The following is a 23,873-nucleotide window of genomic DNA, read 5'->3' as shown; positions in this document are numbered from 1 at the left end:
GAAGGTCTGGACAAACCTTTCAGCTAAACCATTGGTGGCGGGATGGTATGGGGCGGACGTGTAGTGCTTAACCCCATTGTTTTTTAAGAACTTCCTGAATTCTTCGGACACAAATTGCGGTCCATTATCAGAACAGATCTGTTCCGGCAGCCCATTCCTGGCAAATATGGTCCTTAATACTGTGATGGTTTTTTCCGTGGTGGTGGAGGACATCTTTATTACCTCCAGCCACTTGGAGTGTGCATCCACCGCGATTAAGAACATTGAGTCCATAAATGGACCAGCAAAGTCGATATGTACCCTTTGCCATGGAGATGAGGGCCACTCCCATGGATGTAGAGGGGCTTGTGGTGGGGCGTTTTGGGCCTTCTCGCATCCTAGACAGCTCTTGGTCATTTCTTCGATGTCTCCATCGATACCTGGCCACCACACAAACGCTCTGGCTAGGTTCTTCATTTTCACTCCACCCAGATGCCCCTCGTGAAGCTCCTTTAGCACTTTATGCTGGAGTTTGGGTGGAATCACCACTCTGGATCCACACATCAAAGTTCCTCGGCACACTGACAGCTGCTCTCTTCTTTGCGAGAATGCTGGCAACAGTGGTTCGCCATGTGCTGGCCATCCCTTCACCGTTAAATCGTAGACTCGTGAGAGAGTCGGGTCATTTCTCGTTTCCTTTTCGATGGTAGAATTTGTTACTGGTAGACATTCCACTATGGTTGAGTGGAACATCTCCACTGGGTCCACTGTAGACGCCTCTTCTACCGTTGGCAATGGTAGGCGCGATAAACCGTCAGCATTCCCATGCTGTTTTGATCCTTTGTATTCTATGTCATATTGGTGTGCCCCTAGGAAAAGGGACCACCTCTGTAGCCTTTGCGCTGTCATAATGGAAACGCCCTTTTTAGGGTTGAATATGGATACCAACGGCTGGTGGTCTGTCAGCAGTGTAAACTTCTGGCCCTGCAGGTAATGATTAAACTTCTTTACTCCCCACACCAGGCTGAGAGCCTCCCTATCTATCTGAGCATAGTTGCGCTCAGCGGAGGTCAATGATCTGGATGCAAATGCGACTGGCCTTTCCAAGCTATTTGGCAACTTGTGTGAGAGTACTGCTCCAATGCCATAAGGAGAAGCATCACAAGCTAAACGAATAGGTAGCGTTGGGTTGAAATGAGCCAACACTTCCTCTGAGGTGATCAATGCCTTGCTTTTGCGAAAGGCCTTCTTACAGTCCTCGCTCCACTCCCATGGTACTTCTTTCTGCAAAAGAGCATTCAGCGGGTGCAGCACCGTGGATAGATTTGGCAGAAACTTATGGTAATAGTTAATCAACCCTAGGAACGACCTCAAATGGGATACATTTTCTGGAGCGGGAGCCTTCACAACAGCTTCGATCTTGTCAGGTGACTTGTGCAGCCCCTCCTGGTCAATGACATGACCACAGTACGAGATCCGTTTCTGAAAGAACTCACATTTCTGGCGATTAACTCGAAGTCCATATTCCTTCAATCTGGTGAGCACCAGTTTCAAATTTGCAAGGTGTTCCTCATCGTCATCTTCTGTAATCAGGATATCGTCCAAGTAACATTGAGTGTTTGGAATTCCCTGTAATACCTGCTCCATGGCCCTCTGCCAAATTGCTGGAGCCGAAGCCACTCCAAAAACCAGTCTATTATATCGATACAAGCCTCTGTGCGTGTTGATTGTGAGATACTGGCGCGACTCTTCCTCAACTTCCATCTGTAAGTACGCTTGCGCCAGGTCTATCTTGGTGAAGTGTTTCCCGCCAGACAATGAAGCAAAGATATCCTCAATCCGCGGAAGCGGATATTGCACCGTGTGAAGCACCGGATTAACTGTGACCTTGAAGTCTCCACAGATGCGGACCTTCCCCGGTTCCCCTGGCTTGTTACTCGATGAACGCTTCATGACGGGAACAATGGGCGTGGCCCACTCACTCCAGTCCACCTTAGACAGTACTCCTGAACATTCTAGCCCTTCCAGCTCAGCTTCCACAGCAGGCCGTATCGCATAAGGTACCGGTCTGGCTTTGAAAAATTTTGGGTTTGCATGTTCTGCAATCTTGATTTTTGCCTTAATTCCTCCTAGTGTTCCCAGTCCCTGTTGGAACACCTCTTTAGCCTCATCCAATATTCTGGACAATCGTTCAGGTTTGACATTTTTTTTTCCGGAATCTACCGTCATTGCTTTTAGGGAGTGCCAGTCCATATTTATTTTCCTGATCCACTCCCGTCCCAGAAGTGGTGGACCTCCCTCAGGTAGTACATATAAGTCAATTCCTTGGTGTTCTTTGCCCTTGTGTATCACCTTGACTTTTATCTTTCCGATGGGGTATACTTTTTGCCCCGTGTATGTCTGCAATACTATCTCCGTATCCCGTAGGGGAATATGTGTGAATAACCTTTTGTAATCTTGCTTATTCATGACCGTCAACGCCGATCCGGTGTCCAATTCCATCTTCACTTGGACTCCTGCTATCTGCAGTGTGACCCAGATAGTTTGTAGGTCAGCTTCTTTACTCACATTGTGAATTCTCAGACTACCCAGTTCCTTGCTGTTGGAGTCTGAATCCGAATTCTGTTCATCCAAACTCTTCTCAGCCACCTTATGTACCTTTCTGCACTTTTCCTGCGGTGACTTTTTGTTGCTGGTCTTCTTTCCTGACCGGCATACTTTAGCTATGTGACCAAGCTTGCCACATTTTCTACATTCCTGGTTTTTAAACCAGCATTGTTTCTGATCGTGTGTTGTCTTTCCACAACGATAACATTTCGTTGTACCCAAAGCCATTTGATCTACGCTGAGTACCGCTGCCTTCAGCTGCATTTCCGCAGTGCCTCTCGCTGCGGCTTCGTGCGATGCTGCAATAGTGACAGCCTTATCAAGTGTAAGATCATTCTCTTCAAGCAGCCGCTTTTGTGTTCCTTCTTTCGACAATCCACACACGAATTTGTCTCTCAGTGCCTCTGTCAGACTTTCCCCAAACTGACAGTATTTCGCTAGCTTACGCAGTTCAATTAAATACTCCGCGTTGCTTTCCTCTTTCAGTTGCGTTCTCGCATAAAATTTAAATCGTTCCGCTAACATCAGCGGTGTGGGGTTCAAATGATTTTTCAGGACAGCAACAATTTTAGCGAAAGTCTGATCCGCCGGTTTAGCTGGTGATAGAAGATGCTTCAATAGCCCGTATGTCTTCGCACCCATTGAGTTTAGTAAGGTTGGTGCTTTATCTTCATCTGATATTTTATTTGCCTTACAATATATCTCTATGCGTTCTACATACGTGGCCCAATCTTCAACATCGGGATCGAAATCGTTGATGTTACCACGCTTAGGCATCCTCGCAATCTTCTTGAGAAACAAAAAGAAATTTTTCTTTTATTTTTTTTTCAAAATGGCGGTTTCCCGCGCTTGTCTTCTTCCCCCGCCTACGAAAATGGCGGCTTCCCGCGTTTGCCTTTCTCCCCCGCTGGCTGTAATGGTGATTGCCGTATTGCTGCGTTCGCCCTCCCCAGCGGTTTTCAAATCGTGCCTCCCAGCCCCTCTTGCAGTCCGGTCCTTTCCCCCGGCTGCGGCTGAGTTCTCCGCGTTTTTTTAAATTTTCTTCCGTGCCTTACGCTGACCCGGTCGCTGCGCCTCGCGGCCTCGGTAGCTGCCCGGCCTTTTTCACCGGTCGCGGTCGAGCTCTCTCTCGACGCTGTTGCGTCTCCCAGCCCGCTTGCAGCCCGGTCTTTTACACCGGCTGCGTTTGCATTCACCGCGGCTCCCGTGCCTTACGCTGCCCCAGTCTCAGCGCCTCTGGCCCCGACTTCTGTCCGGCTCTTTTCCCCGGCCGTGGTCGAGTTCTCCGCCCTTATATCCTCCGTTTTTCCCTCCCCTACTTCACAGCCAACGTGGCCGACTTGCTGCTCGTCGCTGATCGGCTTACCCACCACCGTGATAGAAGGGATGATCACTGCCTGTTGCTGATGGAAGACTTCGTGTCAGGATTCTTCCTTTGCTCTTCAGACCTGCGTCTTTTCTCAGCAGGATGATGAGGGCGGATGCCTCCTCTCAACGCCCGTCAACTGCCTTGGATGTATCTCTGCCGCAGGGTAAGATCGTACTCATCGCCACTGTTAAGTCTGTGTGTTATAGTAAGAATTACTACACAGACCACAAGAGTAAATTTTAACAGGTCTTTACTAATCGAAGGTCAGGGCGGAACTGCCCAATAAATCATTACACAGCACTTATATACCGGTGTGGTCACCACCGGTATTACAGTATACAGCAGCCAAGATAAAGTAGTGCAACTCTTAAAATAGTTCTCTTAAAGGTGGAACGGTTACATACACCACAGAGACGAGTTCTTTTCTTTTAGAAGCTTTGTTTGTGACACTATATACCACCTGACCCGTGTAACGAGGCACTGACATCTACTCTTCCATGCCCAGCCTGGCTCAGGCTACTTGACCGCTATCCTGTTCCATTTACTGGGTTTTCTTTCTACTGGGGATGTTTACACAGAGAGCCTGATGAGAGGTGAATAAACAGCGTGAAATGCGGGGTGGGGGGGGCGAGGGGCGGGGGGGGCGAGGGGCAGGGTGGGGGTGATCCGAGGGGCGGGGGTAACTTTCAGTTGCACCCCCTAGGTGGTAACAACAACAACTCCCATTTATACAGCACCGTTAATTTAGTAAAATGTCCCAAGGCCCTTCACAGGAGTGATTATCAAACAACATTTAACACCGAGCTACATAAGGAGATATTAGGACAGGTGACCAAAAGCTTGGTCAAAGAGGGAGGTTTTAAGGAGCGTCATAAAGGAAGAGAGAGGCGGAGAGGTTTAGGGAGGGAATTCCAGGGCTCGGGGCCCAGACAGCTGAAGGCACGGCCGCCAATGGTGGAGCAATGGAAATCAGTGATGCGCAAGTGATTAACCTGGCGGAGCGATTGTCCACACCTTGTACAACCCGCCCGAGGTTTGTTCCATTGAAATCAATGGCATGAAAATGGGATGGGTCACCCAATGGGCGATTGGCCCCGCCAGGCACCACCCTGGCGGCAAAGTAGGAATCCCCGCCCCCCCCGCCGAGAAGTGTAAAAGTTGAAATGTCATATTTGAGACTCTTGTTTTCCCCCCAAAAAAACCTTTCCAGCAAACATGGAGACTAAAGAAAGAAAGTGAAAGACTTGCAATTCTATAGCGCCTTGCAGCCAATGAAGTACTTTTAAATTGTGGCCCCGTGGCACTATTCGAAGGAGAGCAGGGGGAGTTCTCCCCGGTATGGTTTCCTGGACCAATATGTCGAGGAACCAACCAGAGATCAGGCCATCTTAGACTGGGTATTATGTAACAAGAAAGGATTAATTAGCAATCTTCTTGTATGAGGCCCCTTGAGTCGGAGCGATCATAATATGATAGAATTCTTCATTAAGATGGAGAATGAAGTAGTTGACTCAGAGACTAGGGTCCTGAATTTGAATAAAGGAAACTATGATGGTCTGAGGCGTGAGTTGGGTAGGATTGATTGGGGAATGTCACTCAAAGGGTTGACGGTGGATTGGCAATGGCAAGCATTCAAAGACCGCATGGATGAACTACAGAATTTGTTCATCCCAGTTTGGCATAAAAATAAAACAAAAAAGGTGACTCAACCGTGGCTAACAAGGGAAATTAGGGATAGCATAAGATCCAAGGAGAGGACATATAAATTGGCCAGAAAAAGCAGTAAACCTGAGGATTGGGAGCAGTTTAGGATTCAGCAAAGGAGGAAAAAGGGATTAATTAAGAAGGGGAAAATAGAATATGAGAGTAAGCTTTCAGGGAACATAAAAACTGACTATAAAAGCTTTTATAGATATGTGAAGAGAAAAAGATTGGTGAAGTCAAGCGTAGATCCCTTGCAGTCAGAATCAGGGGAATTTATAATGGGGAACAAAGAAATGGCGGACCAATTAAATACATATTTTGGTTCTGTCTTCACAAAGGAGGACACAAATAACCTCCCAGAGATGTCGGGGAACAAAGGGTCTGATGAAGGGGAGGAACTGAAAGAAATCAGTATTTGTAAGGAAATGGTGTTAAGGAAATTGATGGGACTGAAGGCCGATAAATCCCCAGGGCCTGATAATCTACATCCTAGGGTACTTAAGGAAGTGGCCCTAGAAATAGTAGATGCATTGCTGGTCATCTTCCAAAATTCGATAGACTCTGGAACAGTTCCCATGGATTGGCAGGTAGCTAATGTTACCCCACTATTCAAAAAAGGTGGTAGAGAGAAAACGGGGAATTATAGACCGGTAAGCCTGACATCGGTAGTGGAGAAAATGCTAGAGTCCATTATAAAAGATGTAATAGCAAAGCACTTGGAAAACAGTGACAGGATCGGACAAAGTCAACATGGATTTACAAAAGGTATATCGTGCTTGACTAATCTACTGGAATTTTTTGAGGATGTAACTGGTAAAATAGATAAGGGAGAACCAGTGGATGTGGTATATTTGGACTTTCAGAAGGCTTTCGATAAGGTCCCGCATAAGAGGTTAGCGTGTAAAGTTAAGGCACATGGGATTGGGGGCAAGGTATTGATTTGGATAGAAAACTGGTTGGCAGACAGAAAGCAAAGAGTTGGAATAAACGGGTTGTTTTCCGAGTGGCAGGCAGTGACTAGTGGGGTACCGCAGGGATCGGTCCTTGGACCCCAGCTATTCACAATATATATTAATGATCTCCCCTTTTTTGAACAGAGGTGTAACATTTGCAACCCTCCAGTTCTCTGGCACCACCCTCCTATCCAAAGAGGATTGAAAGATTGTGGCCAGAGCCTCCGCTATCTTCACCCTTGCTTCCCTCAGGAACCTCGGATCCATCCCATCCGGACCGGGTGACTTGTTAACTTTGAGTGCTGCCAACCTGTTTAGCAACTCCCATCTCTCTATTTTCATCCTATCCAATATCTCTAGTCCCCCTTCCTCTCCTGCGACATTAACTTCACCCTCTTCTTTTCTGAAGACTGATGCAAAGTCCTCACTCGGTACCTCAGTCCTGCCCTCTGCCTCCACCAGAAGATTTCCTTTTTTGTCCCTAATCGGCTCCAGACGGATGGATTTAATTGAAGCTTGATGCTTTGACCGCACAGCAGCCTGTTTTATATATGATAAATTATGCATCGACCTGAGACTGATATTACGCTTAATATGTTTTTTTGAAGCAGTCGCCATTCATTAGTGAAGGTCAGATCAGCGATCCCAGTAACCATTGCACTGCAGTAGCTCGGAAAAGGCAAATTGGAAAAGGTTTTCAAAGTCATTATTTTCATTGCACGCTGTCATCGGAGTTCACAGCCCTTCTTCACCCTGCACCGCTGGGCTGATGTGACCGCCCCCCACCCCGGGCCACAGACTGCACTGAGGGACTGCACAAATCACCCTGCTCTGTCCAGGCATTTAAACCACTGCCTTTCTCTTGACAGGAGACCGAGCTGAACAAGAAAAGGAAGGAATGTGAGACTCTCGGAGAGGAGGTGCAGAAAAAACAGAGAACATGCCAGATTTTGGTAAGTGAAATTAATGCTGCATTCTCATCAGTGTAAATGACTCCTTAAAGGGGAAGGATATTAAACCGGATTGCCTGCAATAAAGAGCTGGCAGTATGTTTAGCAGGGTAGTGGATTGTGGATGGAATCTCCCATTGTCATTCTGTGTTACTCGGATATCAGAGGAAGGTGAAACGACTTGCAGTTATATAACAGAAAATGCTGGAAAAACACAGCAGGCCAGGCAGCATCCGTGGAGAGAGAAACAGAGTTAACGTTTCAGGTCGAAGACCTTTCGTCAGAACTGGGAAAAGGCAGGAAATGGAACAGATTTTAAAAGCAAGTTTAGGAGCTGGGAAATGGGGGAGGGGATGAAAGAACAAAAGGGAAGGTCTGTGATAGGATAGAAGGCCGGAGAAGTGAAGAGACATTAAGAGATATTCAAGGCGAGAGGAGATGGTAATGGGACAGGTTAAGAAACAGAGGATGGCTCTAGATGAGGTGTGAATTGCGCTGGCAGAATGAAAGACAGCTTTCATGTGGGAGAGAGAAAAAAAGGCACAAACAAAAAGTGTGGATAAAAAATATATATATGATAGGGGCCGAGGTTATAGTCTGAAATTGTTAAGCTCTATGTTGAGTCCAGAAGGCTGTAAAGTGCCTAAACGAAAGATGAGGTGCTGTTCCTCGAGCTTACGCTGAGCTTCAGTGGAACAATGCAAGAGGCCGAGGACAGTGAGGTCTGAGTGGGAGTGGAGCGGAGAATTAAAGTGACAGGTGACCAGGAGCTCGGGGTCACCCTTACGGACTGAACGGAGGTGTTCCGCAAAGCGGTCACCCAATCTGCGTTTGGTCTCCCCAATGTAGAGGAGACCGCATCGTGAGCAGCGAATGCAGTATATTAAATTGCAAGAAGTGCAAGTAAATCGCTGTTTCACCTGGAAGGGGTGTTTGGGACCCTGGACAGTGGGAAGGAGGGAGGTATAAGGGCATGTGTTGCATCTCCTGCGCTTGCACGGGAAGGTGCCGGGCGAAGGGATGCTGGGGGTGATAGAGGAGTGGACTAGGGTGTCGCGGAGGGAGCGGTCCCTACGGAATGCTGAAAGGGGAGGTGAGGGGAAGATGCGTTTGATGGTGGGATCACGCTGGAGGTGGTGGAAATGGCGGAGGATGATCCGTTGAATGTGGAGGCTGATGGGGCGATAGGTGAGGACAAGGGGAACTCTATCATGGTTCTGGGAGGGAGGGGCAGGGGTGAGGGCAGAAGTGCGGGAGATAGAACGGACCCGGTCGAGGGCCGTGTCAACCACGGTAGAGGGGAATCCTCAGATAAGGAAAAAGGAAGACATGTCAGAAGCATTGGCATGGAAGGTGGCGAAAGGTCTTCGACCTGAAACGTTAACTCTGTTTCTCTCTCCACGGATGTTGCCTGGCCTGCTGAGTTGTTCCAGCGTTTTCTGTTGTTATTTCAGATTTCCAGCATCTGCAGTATTTTGCTGTTGTATTGTTGCAGTTATATAACGCCTGATCCTATCCTCAAGGCATCCCAAAGCGCTTCACAACCACTGAGTTGCTTTTTTTGGTGTCACTGCTGTTCTGTGATGAAGAGCGGGGCTCACAGGGATGAGATAGGGTAACAAGAGGTGACTCGGAGTAAATGTACCAATCAGGTCGTGGGTTCAAGTACCACTCCAGCGAATTGAGCACATAATCCAGGCCGACACTCCAGTGCAGTGCTGAGGGAGTGCTGCACTGTCGGAGGTGCCGTCTTTCGGATGAGACATTAAACCGGCATTACGTCTGCTCTCTCAGGCGGACGTAAAAGATCCCACGACATGATGTTGAAGAAGAGCAGGGGAGTTCTCCCCAGTGACCTGGGCCAAAATGTATCCCTCAACCAACATCATTAAAAACAGATTATCTGGTCATTATCACATTGCTGTTTGTGGGAGCTTGCTGTGTGCAAATTAGCTGTTGCATTTTCTACATTACAACAGCGACTACAATTTAAATATTACCTCATTGGCTGTGAAGTGCTTTGGGACGTCCTGAGATGGTGAAAGGCGCTGGAGAAATGCAAATTTTTCTTTTTCTTTAGAACATTGAGATTATGGAATGGTACAGCGGGAAACACTTCCTGTTTGATATGTGAAATAAGGGGACGTCCTCCTGCCGGTTTAACTGTGTGACAACGTTAACGGTCAGCATGAGTCTAGAAATCCCCGGCGGCGATATTAACCCGCGAAGGCTTCGCCCAATCGTGCGGTGTTCCTCTATCTCCGACTGTAGCTGAGGCACTAACCACTTAAAATAAATGGGTGAATAGCAGCACTTTACATAGCGAACAGCGTAACGTCAAGTGACCGCGCTGAGCTTTCACTCGTCAATATCACTGCCGATCATTTCTGGACTAGATTTAGTTGTAAACACCCGTGCCAGGTTTCAGTATATTCCGATGAGATATTCACTGGGATGTGAGCAATGCCGGCATCTATTGCCCATCCCTAGTTGCCTCTTGAGCCACTTCCTCTTGAACCACTGCAGATGAAGGAACGGCCGAAATATGTCAAAGTTAGGATGGTGCGTGACTTGGAGGGGAACTTGGAGGTGATGTTGATTCGCATCAACAAACCAGTCAATGTTTGCACAGCTGTGACGGTGAGGTTCCAGCTGGTTAACGATGATGCACGCAGTTCAGTGAAGCTTTCGGCTTTCCTAAACGTTCTGGTGAAAACGGTTCTGTAAGTTGTCGCTGGCTGTGTGTGAGGGGATTCCTGTCGGATATCGTCGAGTACTTTAATCCCTGCATATCGACACGGAAGAAATGTTCGGAGCGAGATTCACGCCGACAAAGTCTGAGAAAGGTCATAGTGAATTAGCACGGGACTCAGGAATGTGAAGGCACAAGCCTTGTTTGTTAATATCGCCTGTTGCTGGTCTCTGAGAGGCGTGCATGAAAATAAGTTTCATTTTTAACGAAAGACTTTCTCCAGCGCCTTTCACAACCTCAGGATGTCCCAAAGCGCTTTACAGCCAGTGAAGTACTTTTGAAGTGTGGTCATTGTTGTAATGTAGGAAACGCGGCAGCCAAATTTCACACAGCACGATCCAACAAAGAGCAATAGGATACTGGCCAGATAATCTGTTTTTGTTATGTTGGTTGAGGGATAAATATTGGCCGGGACACCGGGGAGAACTCCCCTGCTCTTCTTCAAGCTAGTGTCCTGGAATCTTTTCCTTCTACCTGAGAGAGCAGACGGGGCCTCGGTTTAACGTCTCATCCGAAAGACGGCACCTCCAACAGTGCAGCACTCCCTCAGTACTGCGCTGGAGTGTCGACCTGGAATTTTGTGCTCAAGTCCCTGGAGTGGGACTCAAACCATGACCTCCTGACTCAGAGGCGAGGGTGCTGCCCACTGAGCCACGGCTGATCGTTATTCCAAGGTGGTTGAGTATTAAGAATGATGAGGGAGATTGGGGTGAAATTGCTCTTCAGTGGCAGGACAATGCATGGAAGGGAAAGCGGGCGGGGGGTAAACAAGGCGCCGCTTCGCTATCGCCCGCTTTACACGCCCGCTAATTTCACCCCCGTTGTGCTTTCGTCCTGGATATTCTTTCTCTCGCTCTCAATCCTGTCCTTGAACACCGAATGCTCTCGTCATTTCTCTTGCTGAACAGGTTAAATCAGCTCCTAAATGGAACACAAGCTGTGAGGCTCTGTTCTCAGCGAGGGGCCTCGCTCGATCAGGGACCGAGGGTAACATTCTGCGCCCGAGTCTCCAATCTGTACTCCCCAGGAGCAAGCAAGGCTCCCCGCCAGCATCTCCCAATTTGGGCATTATATCGTCCACTTCAAAAAGGAGCAAGACGCTTCTCACTGTCAGCCAGTGACTCAGTGGGTCGCGCTCTCTCTCTCACCTCTGAGTCAGAAGGTTGTGGATTCAAGTCCCACTCCGGAGACTTGAGCACAAAAATCCAGACTAATACTCCAGTGCAGTGCTGAGGGAGTGCTGCACTGTCGGAGGTGCCGTCTCTGGGATGAGATGTTAAACCGAGACCCCGCCTGCTCTCTCAGATGAACGTAAAAGATCCCATGGCACTATTGGAAGAAGAGCAGGGGAGTTATCCCCGGTTTCCTGGCCAACATTGATCCCTCAATCAACATCACAAACAGATTATCAGGTCATTATCACATTGCTGTTTGTGGGAGCTTGCTGTGCGCAAATTGGCTGCCGCGTTTCCCACATTACAACAGTGACCACACTTCAAAAGTACTTCATTGGCTGTAAAGCGTTTTGGGGCGTCCTGAGGTGGTAAAAGGTGATATATAATGCAAGTCTTTCTCTCCCTGTCTGTGAGTTGGTGTTGACACTCTCCATCTGCTGATAGCAGTGGGGTTTTGACTGCTCTGAACCCAGCCACAGGGTGCTGGTTCCCTGACTCCGTCTGAAGGGTGATCAGAGAGGGAAGTCTCTCCGCCGGGAGCAAGCGGAAGCCAAGCGCAAACAGCGCAAGGAGCACACGTCAACCCAAGCACCCCACCCACCCGCCCCTTCAACCACCGTCTGCCCCACCTGTGACAGAGACTGTAGGTCCCGCATTGGACTCATCAGTCACCTGAGAACTCATTTTTAATGTGGAAGCAAGTCATCCTCGGTTCCGAGGGACTGCCGAAGAAGAGAAGCTCAGAGAGGGAAGAGTGTTCATATTTGTACTGCTGTGGGAGCCCATTCAGCCCCTTGTGCCTGTGCTAGCTCTCCCCTTTCCCCATTTGGCTGATTGGCCCTTTGCTCTCTCTGAAAGAGCTGCCCCCCCCCCTCAGCCCCATTCCCTACCCTTTTCCCACACCCTTTCAAATATTTATCTATTTCCCTTTGAAAAGCTGTACTGGCCTCTGCTTTTCCCACTGTTTGAGGCCGGACTGAGGGTGAAAGTAGATCCTCCTCACCTCGCCCTTCCTTCTTTCGCTGGTGACCTTGAATCCAACGGCCCATTTACGCGAGTTACTCTTCATTCCATTGCCCATTTTTCCCTGCTGTGGTTGGGAATCCACCAGGTGAATGTGTGCAGGAATCAGTCTGGAAGAGATTTACACCGTATCTTGCTTCTATAGATTAAAAAGTAATTTCTGAAAATAAATTCCCAACAGAGCGAGATGTGGATGAAAAAAAAAAGCCCCCAAGTGAAATCAGTAAAATGAAATGTCAGTTTTTCCCAGTAAACAGTGCATGTGACACAATGCGGTGACTGGGCCAGCTGTAATTAGTAACGTTTATATCTCTCTAAATTTAGCACCGAGCAATTTGTGCATTTGTAGACTGGATGCACTGGTTTTCTGTCTAATATACATTTGCAATTGAAGTGTTTGCACATTTGCCTGTAGACGTGATTTGCTGCCTGCCCAATTACCCCGCATTTAGAAAGGAGCGGGCCATGAGGAGAGCGTGCCATGAGCAGAGTGTGCCGTGAGTGGGAGGGGAGGGGAGGGGGCAGTGAGCGGGAGGGGAGGGGAGGGGAGCGGGAGGGGGCAGTGAGCGGGAGGGGAGGGGAGGGGAGGGGGCAGTGAGCGGGAGGGGAGGGGGCAGTGAGCGGGAGGGGAGGGGAGGGGGCAGTGAGCGGGAGGGGAGGGGAGGGGGCAGTGAGCGGGAGGGGAGGGGAGGGGAGGGGGCAGTGAGCGGGAGGGGAGGGGGCAGTGAGCGGGAGGGGAGCAGGAGAGGAGGGGAGCGGGAGGGGAGGGGAGGGGAGGGGGCCGTGAGCGGAGCGGGCATTGAGTGGTGGTCTGTGCTGGGAAAGTGGCCTTTCATTTTTCACGAGATTGCCTCCAGAATGTGAATGAGGGTAAAATACACCGGGCTCCTGTTTTAAATGCAAAGGCTGTTTGACCGTGAGGCTCCGCAACAATGCCAGATTAAATTATACCGAGCTCAGAGTTCATGTGGCCGCATCAATCGTCCTTTTGTGTTTAAGATTCCCAGCGTATGGTGACAATTGCCAGATTCAGCCCCGAGTTCAGAACTACCAACTATCGCTCAAAACGCGAAGAGGGATTCGATAGAGCGGTGCCAGCAAATATTGAATCAGAGTCTGCAGCTTGGTTGTGGAATTGCAGGGTACAGATTCTAAAGCTACCACTACAGAGAAAATTGGATGTGGAAATGTAATTTTCTAGCCTGTGTAAGACAAACTAGTTATTAATAATGCATCAAATGGATGTGAAGGTTTCCCTCCGCCACTGATCCTCAATATAAACAGAGAATACTGGAGACACTCAGCAGGTCAGGCAGCATCTGTGGAGAGAGAAACAGAGTTAACGTTTCAGGTCGATGACCCTTCGTCAGAACTGGAAGATGTTAGATGTGAACTGTTTTTAAGCTTTTAAGCAAGTAGAGAGGCAGGGAAAAGGGGGCAGGAACAGGTCTGTGATAGGGTGGAGGGCAGGAGTGATTCAATGACTAAACGGATGATGGTTTGAGTTCATCCAAACCAGTTTGAGCTCTCCAGCCTAGTCCCACTTTCCAGCTCTTGGTCCGTAGCCCTGTAGGTTACGGCACTCCAAGTGCATCAAGTACTTTTTAAATGTGATGAGGGTTTCTGCCTCTCCCACCCTTTCAGGCAGTGAGTTCCAGACCCCCACCACCCTCTGGGCGAAAACAGTTCTCAACTCCCCTCTAATCCTCCGACCAATTACTTTAACAGATTTAAGATAATTGGCAAAAGTACCAGAGGGGAGATGAGAATTATTTTTACGCAGCGAGTTGTGATCTGGAACGCGTTGGATGAAAGGGTGGTGGAAGCAGATTCAATAGTAACTTTCAAAAGGGAATTGGATCAATATTACATTACACAGTATTTACAGCCCAGAAACAGGCCATTCGGCCCAACTGGTCCGTGCCGGTGTTTCTGCTCCACATGAGCCTCCTCCCACCCCTCTTCATCTCACCCCATCACCATATCCCTCTATTCCTTTCTCCCTCATGTGTTTATCCAGCTTCCCCTTAAATGTATCTCTGCTATTCGCTTCAACCACTCCCTGTGGTAGCGAGTCCCACATTCTCACCACTCTCTGGGTAAAGAAGTTTCTCCTGAATTCCCTATTGGATTTATTAGTGACTATCTTATATTGACAGCCCCTAGTTCTGGTCTCCCCCACAAGTGGAAACATCTTCTCTATGTTTACCCTATAATAATCTTGAAGACCTCTATCAGGTCACCCCTCGGCCTTCTCCTTTCTGTTCAATCTTTCCTGCCAGGTATAACCTCTCAGTTCTAGTATCACCCCAGTAAATCTTTTTTGCACCTTCTCCAGTGCCTCTATATCCTTTTACTTTGGAGACCAGAACTGCGCACAGTGCTCCAACTGTGGTCTAACCAAGGTTCGATACAAGTTTAACATAATTTCTCTGCTTTTCAATTCTATCCCTCTAGAAATGAACCCGTGCTTGGTTTGCTTTTTATGGTCTTATTAACCTGTGTCGCTACTTTCAGTGATCTGTAACCCCAGATCCCGCTGTTTCTCAACCCCATTTAGACATTTATTTTCCCAGGAGTATGTGGCCTCTTTAATTTTCTTACCGCAAACTTATCGATATTGAATAGCAAAATAGTGCGAATGCTCGAAATCAGAGATATCAACAGAAAATGCTAGAAACACTCAGCAGGTCATGCAGCATCTGCGGAGAGAGAAACAGAGTTAACGGTTCGGGTCTGGGACGCTCTGACGAAGGGTCACACCTGAAACGTTAACTCTGTTTCTCTCTCCAGGATACTGCCTGACCTGCTGAGTGTATCCCGCATTCTCTGTTATTATCTATATTGAAGTTCATTTGCCAATTACACACCCATTCTGCAAGTTATTAATCTCTTCCTGTATTTTGTCACAGTCCTCTGTATTAACTACACCCCCCTCCTGCCAATTTAGTGTCGTCCGCAAATTTTGAAATTGTATTTCCGATTCCCGAGTCCAAATTGTTTATGCAAATGGTGAACAACAGTGGTCCCAGCACCGATCCCTGTGGAACTCCACTTCCCACCATCCGCCAGGCTCAGTAACTACCTTTAACCCCCCACTCTCCATTTGGTGTTTGTAGCCAGCTCGCTCTCCATTCTGCTACTTGTCCCCTGTCTCCAACATGCTCTGACAAATATGTGAAAAGGAAGATTTGCAGGTCTATGGGGAGAGCAGGGGGGAGTGGGACTAATTGGAGAGAATCTTTCAAAGAGCCGGCACAGGCCCGATGGGCCAAATGGCCTCCTCCTGTGCTGTGAGATTCTGTGGTTCTATATTTCTTGGAAAGATTTAATGATGGCGATTCTGTGCTACACATGCAATAGAATACGGTCTAACCCCAAGCAGAAGATCAGAGCTCACCATCCATTCACTCTCTCCTCACCTGCATTCCACAGTCATTGAACATCCTTCTACCTCCCCAGTGGCAGTATACGGACGGAGCAAGTCATGGAAGAGACCCTTTTCCTTCCAGTTTGGCTCAGTTGGTAGCTGTTTCGTTTCTGAGTGTGTGGTTGTGGGTTCAAGCCTCGCTCCAGGGCTTCAGCACAAAAGGACCCAAGGCCCCTTTCCAAAGCAGTACCTCCTAACGTCTGAGCTACATTCCAGGCTGACACCCCATTGCAGTACTGAGGGAGCGCAGCACTGTCAGAGGGGCAGTACTGAGGGAGCGCAGCACTGTCGGAGGGGCAGTACTGAGGGAGCGCAGCACTGTCGGAGGGGCAGTACTGAGGGAGCACAGCACTGTCAGAGGGGCAGTACTGAGGGAGCGCAGCACTGTCAGAGGGGCAGTACTGAGGGAGCGCAGCACTGTCGGAGGGGCAGTACTGAGGGAGCGCAGCACTGTCAGAGGGGCAGTACTGAGGGAGCGCAGCACTGTCGGAGGGGCAGTACTGAGGGAGCGCCGCACTGTCGGAGGGGCAGTACTGAGGGAGCGCCGCACTGTCAGAGGGGCAGTACTGAGGGAGCGCAGCACTGTCGGAGGGGCAGTACTGAGGGAGCGCAGCACTGTCGGAGGGGCAGTACTGAGGGAGCGCAGCACTGTCGGAGGGGCAGTACTGAGGGAGCGCAGCACTGTCGGAGGGGCAGTACTGAGGGAGCGCAGCACTGTCAGAGGGGCAGTACTGAGGGAGCGCCGCACTGTCGGAGGGGCAGTACTGAGGGAGCGCAGCACTGTCGGAGGGGCAGTACTGAGGGAGCGCAGCACTGTCGGAGGGGCAGTACTGAGGGAGCGCCGCACTGTCGGAGGGGCAGTACTGAGGGAGCACAGCACTGTTGGAGGGGCAGTACTGAGGGAGTGCCGCACTGTCGGAGGGGCAGTACTGAGGAAGCGCCGCACTGTCGGAGGGGCAGTACTGAGGGAGCGCTGCACTGTTGGAGGGGCAGTACTGAGGGAGCGCTGCGCTGTCGGAGGGGCAGTACTGAGGGAGCGCCGCACTGTCGGAGGGGCAGTACTGAGGGAGCGCCGCACTGTCGGAGGGGCAGTACTGAGGGAGCGCCGCACTGTCAGAGGGGCAGTACTGAGGGAGCGCCGCACTGTCGGAGGGGCAGTACTGAGGGAGCGCTGGGAGCCTCTCATTGTTCTGCTGCATTCTGTTTCTGCACTGGCTATGAAAGGTCTTTCTAGGGATGTCTGGCTATAGTCCTGGACAGATTAAACAGGATGCAATTAATCCATTGTAATCAAACCAGCTCATGTGTGATGACAGCAAAGCGGGAACAGCCTTAACAGAACGTTGGAGTGTTAAAAGGGACCAATGGGGATTTTATATTTTATATATCTGTTTTCTGATTGTGCGTCTCTTAATTCAAACTAATCATTAAGCTCAGAATGATTGCTCCTTTTTTTTATTAGTTCCTGGGCATCGCTGGCGAAGCGGCATTTATTGCCCATCCCTAATTGCCCTTGAGAAGGTGTTGGTGAGCCGCCTCCTTGAACCACTGCAGGCCGTGAAGTGAATCTTATTTTAGTTTTTCGAAGCGCTTTTGTTATAACTGAGTGACTTGCTCGGCCGTTTCAGGGGCAGTTAAGAGTCAACCACATTGCTGTGGGTCTGGAGTCACATATAGGCCAGACCGGGTAAGGACGGCAGATTTCCTTCCCAAAGAGGACTTTGTAAAGGTAAGTTGTGTACTCTAGTTATTAGACAGAAGAGAGTTGTGATCATAGAATGATACAGCACAGAAGGAGGCCATTCGGCCCATCGTGCCTGTGCCGGCACTTTGAAAGATTCTCTCCGATTAGTCCCACTCCCCCCTGCTCTCCCCACAGCCCTGCTAATTTGTACCTTTCAGTTACTAATCCGATTCCCTTTTGAAAGTTATTATTGAATCTGCTTCCGCCGCCCTCGGGCAGAGAGTTGATTAGTGAGTTGTGGCTGGTAATACAAGCTCTGGGTTCTAATGACCGTGTAACCTACTTGAGTAGTTTGTCAGAACTGCATGGTTGTATGACAGCCGGGTAATGCATAGCAACAAGCTGTCATTCGATGCATAATATGTAGAAAGGGACTGCATAATTCAGTATCCCCTTGCAAATAGCCTGTCATATATTCCAAACGGCACTGGATCCGGCGAGGTGTTGGAAGATGAGGCGGTTTTGGACTTGCCTGGGGCCAGCATTTCAACAAGCTTTGCCTCGTGGTGAACACTTTGTGTATGTTGTATTGCTCCTTTTCATGTTGTGCCAGGTTCCCAGCCACAGACTTTTCTTGATCAGCCATGTGTCAGCCATGGCTCAGTGGGTAGCATTCTTGCATCAGAAGGTCGTGGGTTCAAGTCCCCACTCCAGAGACTTGAGCACATAATCTAGGCTGACACTCCCAGTGCAGTGCTGAGGGAGTGCCGCACTGTCGGAGGTGCCGTCTTTCAGATGAGACGTTAAACCGAGGCCCCGTCTGCTCTCTCAGGTAGAAGGAAAAGATCCCACGGCCGCTATTTCGAAGAAGAGCAGGGGAGTTCTCCCCGGTGCCCTGACCAATATTTATCCCCAATCAACTTCACTAAAACAGATTATCCGGTCATTATCACATTGCTGTTTGTGGGAGCTTGCTGTGCACAAATTGGCTGCCACGTTTCCTACATTACAACAGTGACTACACTTCAAAAGTACTTCATTGGCTGTAAAGCGCTTTGAGATGTCCTGGGGTTGTGAAAGGCGCTATAGAAATGCAAGCCTATTTTTTCTTTTGATCCAAGGTTCAATAAATGCTCTTGTTAGAAATATTACTTTTTCCGAGTTTATTTCCCTCTTTTAAACATATTAAACCCCAATAGATTCACCCTCGACCTTTAACCTGTTATGTATATCCCACCTACATGCCACACACTCCCTTAAAACATCACTGCTTCATTCTTTCCACCCCTTTAAGTTGATGTAAACACATTAGTCAGTCGATATTCTAATAACCTCTATCAGACGTACTTGTTTATTGAATTTTTACTTGTGTTGGTGAATCATGAATCTCCTTCGATTCCTTATTTTCATTTCCACTAATGACTCCCTCCCTCCTATCTGTTTCCAGTTTGAATACCCTGCAACTCTGAGATTCAGGTTCTAAAATTCCATTCTCCCAGTTTCTCCGTCTCCGTCACACCTGCTCTGACGATGCCACCTTCCACACCAGTGCTTCCAACATGTCTTCCTTTTTCCTCAACCGAGAATTGCTGTCGACCGTGTCCGTTCCATTTCCCGCACTTCTGCTCTCTCCCCTTCCCCTCCCTCCCAGATCCACGATAGGGTTCCCCTTGTCCTCACCTTCCACCCCACCAGCCTCCACACTCAACGGATCATCCTCCGCCATTTCCGCCACCTCCAGCGCGATCCCACCACCGAACACATCTTCCCCTCCCCTCCCCTTTCAGCATTCCGAAGGGACCGCTCCCTCCGCAACACCCTGGAACCCCCAACACCCCCTTCCCACATCACAGGTCGACAACCTGAGACGTTGACTCTGTTTCTCTCTCCGCAGATGCTGCCTGACCTGCTGAGTGTTTCCAGCATTTTCTGTTTTTACTTCAATATTTTACAACCTCTGGTCACACTCTCTTCTCGGACATCTGAGCCGCGATTTCGCCTACCAAGGTGGGTCCGGGGCGGCCGGGGTCAGTGGCGGGGTGCGACCCCGCTGCTGGCTCCAGCCCGCTCTGTGAAATGACTTTTACTCTGACGGGGCTAGTTAAGCCCCGCCCAGTGGGTTTCTCGGCCAATTGAAGGAAGCGGGTCCGACGACGTCATTTGATGATGCGTCATCAGCCAGTTTCCTTAAAGGGACCATGTGCAAATTGATTTTGACTGTTGTGCTGTCCGTGTTCTACAGCATTGAGGTGCTGCAAACACCGACAAGCACTGCACAGAGGTGCACGGCTGCACCCAGGCTCTCCCATGGCAGGGAGGTCCTCTTCACCTTCCAATGGGTGGAAGAGACCACCCCAGGAGACCAAGGCAGCCTGGTTGCACATTGCAGAGGAGGGCACAAGCAGGGATGTGGTCAGGAGGACCAGCCTGCAGTGGCACAAACCTTTCAATGATCTCAGTAGATTACGAAATATTACTGCAAAGCCACACTCAACCTCATCCTGCTGTGCCACTCATCACATTCCCATCATTCTGCCTTCCCTACCCTGCTCCTGCACATCCTTGCTCACACCAACTTACCTTGCACCTTCACCCATCCCTCTCTATCTACATTATCACTGCCCCATCTCGCTAGCCACCCCTCTCACCTTAGTGCAATCATACCAACTAACAACATACAAGGGTAGGCACTTGGATGTTTTATGCAATGTTCATGTAAAGTTTCTGTTAATGTGGTGTTTAAATAAATCTTTATTTTCAACATTTTACGGTCTTGGACAGATTTGTGTGCACCTTTGGAAGTGGCTTAGTGAGTTGCAGTGAATGGTGAGACATAACGGTACCCCCCACAATGATGGTGAGTGTGAAAGGAATGTCTTGGGCATTGTAGGGATGCTTTATGGTGTTGGTGTGGGGTGGTGCCAACCTGGTGCATCATGTGGCAGCCAGGGTGTACAGCATCAAGTGAAGTAAATCTGGCCATGGTGAGGCCATCCCGGGCAGCAATGTGGTCGGGTGCTGATGTCCTGTGTCCTGTGCAGCATCAGGTGATTGTGGAGAAGGTTAGTGTTGCTGGTGTTGGGGCTGATCGTGGTGGGATTCTGAGGACCGAGGTGAGATTATTTCAAGGGCACCAATGCTGATGTAATAGTTGGCAGGTGAACGTGAGATGATAGAATAGGCCTGTCAATGGTGAGAGAGGTTGTTCTAATGACACTGGATAGAGAATTTACTCCAAACTCTTTCAACCTGCATAAAGCTCAATCTGTCTTCCAAATGCAGTAAGCAACAGCTTCTAACCTTGGAAAGTGAACACTTTTATAGACCATTTGCAGCTGTCAAGTTAGTAAATCATCCCAAGCTGACACAACACCAGACCTCCTGACCTGACGAGATCCCCGAGCAGCGGGGAAGCCATTGGCGAACTCTAAAAACCTAAAGGTGAGCATAAAATAGTTTTTAAGTGCCTGTTAACAAGCTCTTAATAATCTAAATTTCCTCCCCTGCCGCTTGGTGTCGGGTTTGTTCAGCGCTGACAGACTCAACACCTGGGAGACTGGCGTGGAGGCGGGTTGACAGCGGGTTCCCCAAAAAATTCCCCCCCTTATTTCCTTTAAAAATCTTTCAGCTCTTCAAAACGTACCTGTATATTTTAGTGGTTATGTTACTGGACTAGCAATCCAGAGAATGTCACTCCACATCACACCGCGGCAGTTTGCAAGTTTGAATTCAGTTTATAAAAATCTAAATAAGACCCCAACTGGTTCACTAATGTCCTTTAGGGAAGGAAACCTGCCGTCCTTACCCGGTCGGGGCCTATACGTGACTCCAGTCCCCACACCAACGTGGTTGACTCTTAACTGCCGTCTGAAGTGGCCGAGCGAGACACTCAGTTGCATCAAACTGCTTCAAGAAGGTGGCTCACCACCACATTCTCGGAGCAACTCGGGACGGGCAATAAATGCCGGCCTTGCCAGCGACGCCCACATCCCGAGAGTGAATGGAAGAAAAGAAGTTACATTGCTGAGGTGAAATTAGCCGGTCTTGGTGATGGACTGGATGTGAGGTTTGAAGGTCAGCTGGGGTTTGAGCAGGACACTGAGAGTTACACGACTGCGGGTTCAGTCTGAATGAGCAGTGAGGGTGGGGGGGGCAGGTGGAATTAGCAGAGAGAATGGCCCGGAATTTGCGGTGCGTAATGACGACGAACGAACAACATTCGCTGTTATTTCCCCCTTTGAAACTGACCCTAACCTCAGCACGTGACGCAGGCGCACCCTGAAGGTGCGGTCGGTCAGTCGCTGCTCCAGCGCTGGCTGCGCTGCGGCCCTTTGTCTTTGCTTCACCGCTGGCCGACAATTCCGGGCGATTGTGTCAGCAGAGCTGTGAAGTGTCTGCTGCAAAGCTTCAATCGTACGGTCCCTCAGGGCACCACCACTAAACTGCAGAAACAACGGGAGCCGCCTTGTTCAATAGTCTCACTGCTGATGGAGCTTCCTTCCCTCAGTGATTCACCCCAACTCCGTCAATAACCTCTTGGTCCATTACACATTTATTACCATGAATCGCATTTTCATGATGCAAGCCAATCGCTTGGTTTCTCCATTAGAGAACTCTGTGACCCTCTAAACAGAAAGAAAGATTCGCCTTTTTCCAGGGCTTCTCACCATCACCAGTCCCAAAGTGCTTTACACCCAATGAAGTACAGACAGTGAGACACATTCCTTCTGCTGACTGTCAAAGGATTTCACACCTCAACTTCTAGTATCTCTGGGGATACGCCAGCATTCAACAACAACTTGTATTTATATAGCGCCGTTAACGTAGTAAAACGTCCCAAGGTGCTTCACAGGAGCGATTATCAAACAAACATTGACATCGAGCGACGTAAAGAGATACAATAGCAAAATACTGCGGATGCTGCAAATCTGAAATAACAACAGAAAATGCTGGAAACACTCAGCAGGTCAGGCAGCATCTGTGGAGAGAGAAACAGAGTTAATATTTCAGGTCGATGACCCTTCATCAGAACCAGTTCACATAAAGAGATAGCTTGGTCAAAGAGGTAGGTTTTAAGGAGAGAGAGGCGGAGAGGTTTAGGGAGGGAATTCCAGAGCTTAGAGCCGAGGCCTAGCGTACAGCAGCCGTCAATGTTTCTGCTGCTGTACATAATAGCCGCAACATTCGGTATGTTAGCGCTAAGGGTTTTGCTCCCGGGAGCGGCGAATGGTCTAATGAGGGAGGAACTGAATTAAATCAGTATTTGTAGGGAAATGGTGTTAGGGAAACTGACAGGATTGAAGGCCGATAAATCCCCAGGGCCTGATAATCTACATCCTAGGGTACTTAAGGAAGTGGCCCTAGAAATAGTAGATGCATTGCTGGTCATCTTCCAAAATTCTATAGACTCTGGAACAGTGCCCATGGATTGGAGGGTAGCTAATGTTACCCCACTATTTAAAAAAGGTGGTAGAGAGAAAACGGGGAATTATAGACGGGTAAGCCTGACATCGGTAGTGGGGAAAATGCTAGAGTCCATTCTAAAAGATGTAACAGCAGAGCACTTGGAAAACAGTGACAGGATCGGACAAAGTCAACATGGATTTACAAAAGGTAAATCGTGCTTGACTAATCTACTGGAATTTTTTGAGGATGTGACTGGTAGAATAGATAAGGGAGAACCAGTGCATGTGGTGTATTTGGACTTTCAGAAGGCTTTCGATAAGGTCCCGCATAAGAGGTTAACGTGTACAGTTAAGGCACATGGGATTGGGGGTAAGGTACTGACTTGGATAGAGAACTGGTTGGCAGACAGGAAGCAAAGAGTTGGAATAAACGGGTCTTTTTCCGAGTGGCAGGCAGTGACTAGTGGGGTCGGTGCTAGGACCCCAGCTATTCACAATATATATAAATGATCTAGACGCGGGAACTGGATTTAATATCTCCAAGTTTGCAGACGACACAAAGCTGGGTGGGCATGTGTGCTGTGAGGAGGATGCAGAGAAACTCCAGTATGATTTGGACAGGTTGGGTGATTGGGCAGAAGCATGGCAGATGCAGTATAATGTGGATAAATGTGAGGTTATCCACTTTGGTGGCAAAAACAGGAAGACAGATTATTATCTGAACGGCAATAGATTGGGAAAAGGAGAAGTGCAACGAGACCTGTGTGTCCTTGTGCACCAGTCGCTGAAGGTAAGCATGCAGGTGCAGCAGGTGGTTAAGAAGGCAAATGGTATGTTGGCCT

At 48.9% G+C, this 23,873-nt stretch overlaps 1 protein-coding gene across 1 annotated transcript in view; it reads left to right on the top strand.

Moving 5' to 3' along the window:
- Window positions 1-23,873, top strand: part of rimbp2b (RIMS binding protein 2b) — a 349,606-nt gene that overhangs the window by 162,112 nt on the left and 163,621 nt on the right. The window contains exon 3 of the mRNA XM_086011890.1: window positions 7,482-7,565. The gene's annotated coding sequence lies outside the window, so the exon portion shown is untranslated. The remainder of the gene's footprint in view (window positions 1-7,481; window positions 7,566-23,873) is intronic.

This window comes from Somniosus microcephalus, chromosome 19, assembly GCF_052327205.1.
Source record: "Somniosus microcephalus isolate GS21.2 chromosome 19, FLI_Smic_1.0, whole genome shotgun sequence".
Taxonomy (NCBI): Eukaryota; Metazoa; Chordata; class Chondrichthyes; order Squaliformes; family Somniosidae; genus Somniosus; species Somniosus microcephalus.
This window is presented reverse-complemented; position numbering and strand designations above follow the sequence as displayed.